Below are 7,142 nucleotides of genomic sequence, written 5' to 3'. Positions count from 1 at the left end.
TTGGGGCCACTCTGGTACAATATCATATCATCTACAAATAGTGAAACTTTGAATTCTTCCTGTCTGATTTCTATCCCATTGATCTCCTTAAATTGTCTTATTGCTCTAGAAAGGACTTCCAGATATATGTGGAAGAGATATGGAGAGAGTGGACAGCCTTGTCTGATCACAATTCTTGATTTCAGTGGGATTGTGTTAAATTTCTCTCAGATTTGTTCCATGATGGCTATAGACTTGCTGTATATTGATTTTACTATATTTAGACATATGTCTTTTATCTCTGATCTCCCCAATACTTTAAATATGAATGGAGGTTGGATATTGTCAAATGTTTTTCAGCATCTAAGTATGTATTCATGTGGCATTTTTCTTACAGTTCGTTAATATGGTGGATCACATTGATGGATTTCTGTATATTGATCCACCCCTGCATACCTGGGATAAAGCCTACTTGGTCATATTTGATGAAATCTTTGATGTGTTCTCGTATTGGGTCAAAGACATAAAGTATGTTGGTGTGACCTTAACCAAGCAAATCAAAGACATGTATGAAAAAAAAATATTCAAGTCTATGAAGAATTAGAAGAGGATATCAGAAGATGGAAAAATTTCCCATGCTCATGGCTTAACAGGAATAACAGAGTAAAAATGTCCATCTCACCAAAACATTCTACAGATTCAATGCAATCCCCATCAAAAAACCACACAATTATTTACAGACCTTGAAAGAAAAACTCTCACCTTCATATGGAAAAACAAGAAACCCAGAAATGCTAAAACAATTCTATACAGTAAAAGATCTTCTGGAGGTATCTCCATCCCTGATCTCAAGCTGTGCTATAAAGCAACAGTAATAAAAATTGCTTGGTACTGGCATAGAATCATAACAGTGTATCAATGGAACCAAATAGAAAATCCAGAAATAAACTCACAAACTATGGATACCTGATTTTGACAAAGATGACAAAAACATACAATGAAAAAAAGATAGCATCTTCAACCAATGGTGCTGGTCTAACTAGATGTCTACAGGTAGAAATATGCAAATAGTTCCATACTCATCACCCTGCACAAAACTAAAGTCCAAGTGGATCAAAGCCTCAACATAAAACCAGACACATTAAATTGGTTAGATGAAAAAGTGTGGAAGAGCCTTGAACTCCTTGGCACAGGAGACAACTTCCTGAATGGAACACCAACAGCACAGGCTCTAAGAGCAACAAGCAGTAAATTGGACCTTATGAAACTGAAAAGCTCTGTAAAGCAAACAACACTGTCATCAAAACAAACCAAATGCCTACAAATTGGAAAAGAATCTTCCACAACCCTCTATTTGACAGAGGGCTACTATCCAGGATGTATTAAGAACTAAAAAAGTTGAAAAGCAACAAATTAAGTAATCCAATTAAAAAATGGGGAACAGAGCTAAACAGAGAATTCTCCATAGAGGAATATCGAATGGCAGAAAAAACTTAAATCTTCAAACTCATTAGCCATCAGGGAAATGCAAATCAAAACGACCCTGAGACTTCATATTACACCCATTAGAATGGCCAAGATCAAAAACTCAAGTGACAGCACATGCTGGTAAGGTTGTGGAGAAAGGGGAACCCTCCTCCACTGCTGGTGGGATTGTAAACTTGTACAATTTGGTGTTTTATCAGATAAGTAGGAATAGCACATCTACAAGATCTAATTATTCCACAACTAGGCATATATCCAAAAGAGGCTCAGGTACACAATAAGGACTTTTGCTCAACCATGTTTGTAGCAGCTTAATTTATAATAGCAAGAATCTGAAATCAACCCAGATGCCACCGAAATGAAGATGGGTACAGAAATTTTGGTACATCTACATAATGGGATATTATTCAGCAATAAAAAACAAGGAAATCATGGAATTTGCATGTAAATAGTGGGAACTGGAAAAGATCAGAAAGACACATAGTAAATACCCACTCATATAGACATATAATATAGAATAAACCTACTAAACTCTGTACACATAAAGAAACTAATCAAGAGGGAGGACTCTGGCTAAAATGTTCAATCCCCATGCCAAAAGACAAAGAGAATGGTCATCAAAAGAAGGAGAAAAGAGGGTACAAGTTTGTAGGAGCATGCCAGAGAGGGCTTCTGCAAGGCTCTGCCTTGCAGACTATCAAAGCAGATGCTGAGACGTATGGCTAACTGTTGAAAAAAGCAGGAAATAATAATATCTGGAGAGTACAGGAGCTCCAGAAGGAGAGCAACAGAATCCAAAAAATCTGAGCACAGGGGTCATCATTCTGCCTCTCAAGGATTGAGTCCTAAGAGAATTTTGGGGTTTCCATGAAGATGAGTAAAAAAAAAAAAAAATCCTCACTGTCTGTTGTCTCTGATCCTGCGTACATGTGACATTTTCTTGTGAAACCCAACAAGCCTTTATCTCATCCATTTGTTCATTTGTGTGAGTAAAGATCCCATACCTTTACTCCTGTTTACCTGTGTGACAATACCAGGTAATAAATGAAACTTTAATATTTATTTAATTGGACAGCTTCCAAAGTAGGGAAGCTTCAAAGTGATGTGAGATTAAGGTAAATGTAGTGAATGACAATGTGGTCTCCTACTGTGGCTTTGGTTATGAAATTTTCTAGGTTGTGACTTTGAACTGAGCAGTTACTGGCATACTCACTAAATGTAACTTCACATTCTTATTGATTATAATAGCCTGGGCTATTGAGTCTTTAAGAATAGAAAAATAAGGAAACTGGACAATTCCTGGGACTGGTTTGGCTGAAACGGAGAATGATTGGTGAATGTAAAAGAACTGTGTGGCAAGTAACTATTAGACAGCTGGTTCTGTTCCACACTAGTTTTACCAACCCTCTATGAGCATGGTTGCCTTGGCTGATATGGCTAAATCGGCAACTATTTCCTACTCAGTTATCACTGAGGAACCCTCCTGCACCTGAGGTTAACTCTGGGCCTTTAGGATGGAGGAATGGGTCCCTGGTTTATGCCTAGGTCAAAATAACTGCTGTGTTTTGTTTTGTTTTGTTTTGTTTTGTTTTGTTTTGTTTTGTTTTGTTTTGTTTTCCTGTGGTCTTTCATACAAACCCTCTTAATGTAATGTTAGTGCCAGGAATGTTTGTTCAGAGGTGCCAAAGAGCTCATGGGCTCTGAGGTAGCTGGGTAACCTCTACTTCATGGGTAGGATTCTGTGCTACCTGAAGTAGTGGGTAAGCACTATTTCATGGCTAGGATCTCTGCTACATAATGAGTTCCTGGAAAGAATGCCTTACAAAGTAAAACTGTGCTCCTTTAGTGGAATGTTTCCTGTATATTAAATTTCCCTGTAAAAGGTATCAACATATTATTTTTATTGAATAATGAGTTCATCCTTGCCACACCATGACACCACCCCAAAGAAGAAACCATCAGTCCTGAAGAGCTCCATACTTCATTGCATTGATCACAGTTTTTCTTATGTATTTATTTATTACTATTTGTTTACTTTGTGTCTCCTAAGGTGCTTCCCCTCTTCTGCTTCCAGCCCCACCCACCATCCTTGTTTTACCCCTATGCCCTCTCTCCAGATCCCTGATAAGGAAGGTCCTCTTCCACCTTCAATCTGACCCTAGTAAATTAGGTATCAGCAAGGGTGGCTTCATCATCTTTCTCTGCAGCCGGATTCTCAGGGTATTGCTTTCCTTGTGTCCTCAATTTCCTCTACTTATGACACTCTTCCTCCCTGCTCTCCTGCAAGCTTCTCAGAGCTCTGAGGGGAGGAAGAATTTCAAAGGGAAATACTATTTAGAGCAGGGTATGTTAACATTTCTCTCAGCATTATATAAGACTGTAAGTCTCTATATGCAATTCCATTTAATGCAGAAGGAAGCATCTCTTTGGATGCAAGAACATGGCAGTGATCTATCATTTGAGGGCAAAGGGAAACCTATTTTAATAACAGCAGCCTGAGTTGCTTAAAAATTTCTGTAGGATGGCCTGGCCCAAAATATTAATTAACTGCCACCCAATCCCACTAGTGAAAGACTACATTTATTACAATAGATGGCCTATTGGAACTTTATCACTCACTATTAGGAGATTTCCAAAGAAGTGAGTACATACCATATTTGTCCTTCTGCATTTTAGTTACTTCACACAGGATGATTTCTCCTGGTTCCAACCATTTGTCTAAATATAACATCATGTCATTTTCTTAGCTGAACAATATTCTGTTATTGAAATATTCCACAATTTCCACAAAGGAGATTGTCAGTCCTGTTCTTTAGATCTTGCAATTTGCTGTGATTTTAATCATTGTATTGGATGACAACTATCAGGATATGTATGTTCTATTAGCTAGAATTTCCTCCACCTTCTTCCCCTTCCTGGTGCTTTGAATTGCAATGTCCCCTTGAAGCTTATCTATTTACATGTTGAGTCCCCAGTGAAGAAATGTCTGGGAAGTGTTCAGAAGTATGGCCTGGTTAGATAATATAATTCTCGTTGGATTTATAATATAGGAGTGTGTGCTTTGAGCTTGATATACCAATGGAAATGACCAGAGAGAAAGGATTCTCTGTGTCTCAGTCTCTGTCACTTTATATATTTGTTTATTTTGGTCTTTGTCTCTCATTCTCAATCTGACTCTATAATTCTTTCTCTCTGTCTTTCTCTTTCTCTCTCTGTCAACCTCTCTCTGCCTGCCGCTTGTGGTACTGTATGAAATGCTATCAGTTCTCCTGAAGTACTTCAACAAGATGACTGCTTTGAGATGTGAACCTGGATGGTCTCTGTAAAAATATAAAAAAAGTCCCAATTAAACACTTTGTGTTAAAAGATTTGCCTTTGTCAGGGAGTGTTTTCCAACTAAGTAATTCACCAACTGAGGATATATCTGTGCTTTTAATAAATAATAATGGAATTTGTGATAATTTGAAATTCACATGTCAAGGACACATGACATTATTAATGAACAATTGAAAGAAATATGTGACACCTCTCCTGAACTAAGAGTCTTGGACACATGAACTGACATCTCTGGGTTATGTGTTTTCAGCTGCCCAGATTGAGGCATGTAGGGATTCTCAGCCTTTCTCTCAAGCAGACTGCCCTCTTTGTCCTTGTAATAACTGGCTCCTGAAACACTTACTGGCTTTAATCTTTGGGTTTCCATGGAGATGAGTAAACAAACTTTCCTCAGTTTCAAGTATTTCTGATCCAGTGCACAGCTGACTTTTGTTCTGAAACCCAACAAGCTTTTATCTCATCCGTTTATCCAGATAACACAACTTTATTCCTTTTACCTCTGTGACAATGTCAGAGAGGAAATGAAACTGTAATGTTTATTTAATTGGACAGCTACCTAAGTAGGAAAGTTTCAAAGTGCTATGGGATTTTAAGGGGAATGTACCAAATGACAAGGTATTCTCATAATGTGCTCTTGAATCGGAAATCTCCTAGGTTGTGACTTTGAACTGAGCAATTACTCCTGTACTCACTCAATGTAACTTCATATTCTTATTTATATAATAGGCTTGCAGAGTCTTGGCTTCCCTGAGCTATTGAGTCCTTAAGAGCAGGGAAAAGAGAAGGAAACCAGACAATTCCTCAGAATAGTTTGGCTGAAACAGAAAAATTTGTGTATGTAAAAGGATAACTGAGAGGCAATAAACTCTTAGACATTTGGTGCTATTCTACACTAGTGTTGCCAACCCACTAGGAGCATGGTTGCCTTGGCTGACATGGCTGGATCAGCAGCTGTGTCCTACTCACTGTTCATTGACAAATCCTCCTGGTCCTGGGGTTAACAATTTAAACTGGTCATTTAGGACAGAGAAATGGGTCTGCATTATATGCCTAGGACACAAGAGCAGAATTGTTTCTTGATGTTGACCTCTGGACACACCATTTAAACAAAGTGTTAATGCCAGGACTGCTTGTTTACAAGTGCCACTGAGCTAATGTTGTAGCTGGATAACTACTAGTTCACGATTAGGATTCTCTACTATATAATGAGTTCCTGGAAAGCATGCCTTACACAGTGAAATTCTGCCCTCCATTATTGTAATCTTTTCTCCATGTAAAAGTAATTGTAAAGTTGTCAACTTATCTATCATTTAAGGAGAAATAGCAACATATTTTAATAACAACAGCTTGGATTACTTGACAATTTCCATAGGATACCCTGGTCCAACCACTCAATTATTTCACACAAGATGATTTTTCCTGGTTTCATCCATTTGCCTGAAAATATCATGATGTCGTTTTCTTAGTTGAGTAACACTTCATTATGGAAAAATTCCACATTTTCCCCAAAGTATATTTTCAGTCCCATTTTTTAGACCTTGAAAGTAATTGTGTCTTTAAAAATTGTATTGAATGACAAACTATCAGGATAACTATTTTCTTTTAGAGTACAAGTCCCTACATTCTCTTCCTCTTCCTGGTGATTTGAATAGCAATGTCCCCTGGAAGCTTATCTATTTACATGTTTAGTCCCAGTGAAGAAATGTCTGTAAAGGTTTAGGAAGTATTACCTTATTCAATAATATAATTCTTTGGGAGTGTGCTTCGAGTTAATATGCCATTGAAAGTGACCAGAAAGAATGTAGTCTCTGTCTCTCTGTCTCTGTCACTCTATATATTTGTTTCTGTTGGTCTAGTTCTCTCTATTTCTGAATCTGTCTCTCTAGCACTTTCTGTCTCTCTTTCACTCTCTGTCTCTCTCTCTTTGACTGCCACTTGTGGTACAGTAAAAAAGTTCTCAACATGAATGCTTGCTGTTGCTACATTCTGAATAGTCTTTGTAAAAATATAAGCAAGGTACCATTTAAACCCTTTTTGTTCAAGGAGTTGCCTTTGTGAGGGAACATTTTTCCAGTAAATATTTCTATGATAGAGGACATATATCTTTATTTTAAAAAACTAATGGATTCTGTGATAATGTGAACATCACATATCAAAGACATGTGATTTTTCTAATAACCACTTGATCCCAGGATCACCAGGAACCACCAGAAAATAACCCCAAACACCTAAGATAACACAATGGGTAGAGGCCAGCATAAAAGCTCAAGAAACAAAATACAGAGCAATATGGCATCTCCATAACCCAGTCACCCAGGGGCAAGTATCCCTGGACACCCCAC

Source organism: Meriones unguiculatus, assembly GCF_030254825.1.
Source record: "Meriones unguiculatus strain TT.TT164.6M chromosome Y unlocalized genomic scaffold, Bangor_MerUng_6.1 ChrY_unordered_Scaffold_42, whole genome shotgun sequence".
Taxonomy (NCBI): domain Eukaryota; kingdom Metazoa; phylum Chordata; class Mammalia; order Rodentia; family Muridae; genus Meriones; species Meriones unguiculatus.
The sequence above is the reverse complement of the archived record's forward strand: the minus strand, read 5'-3'. Positions refer to the sequence as shown.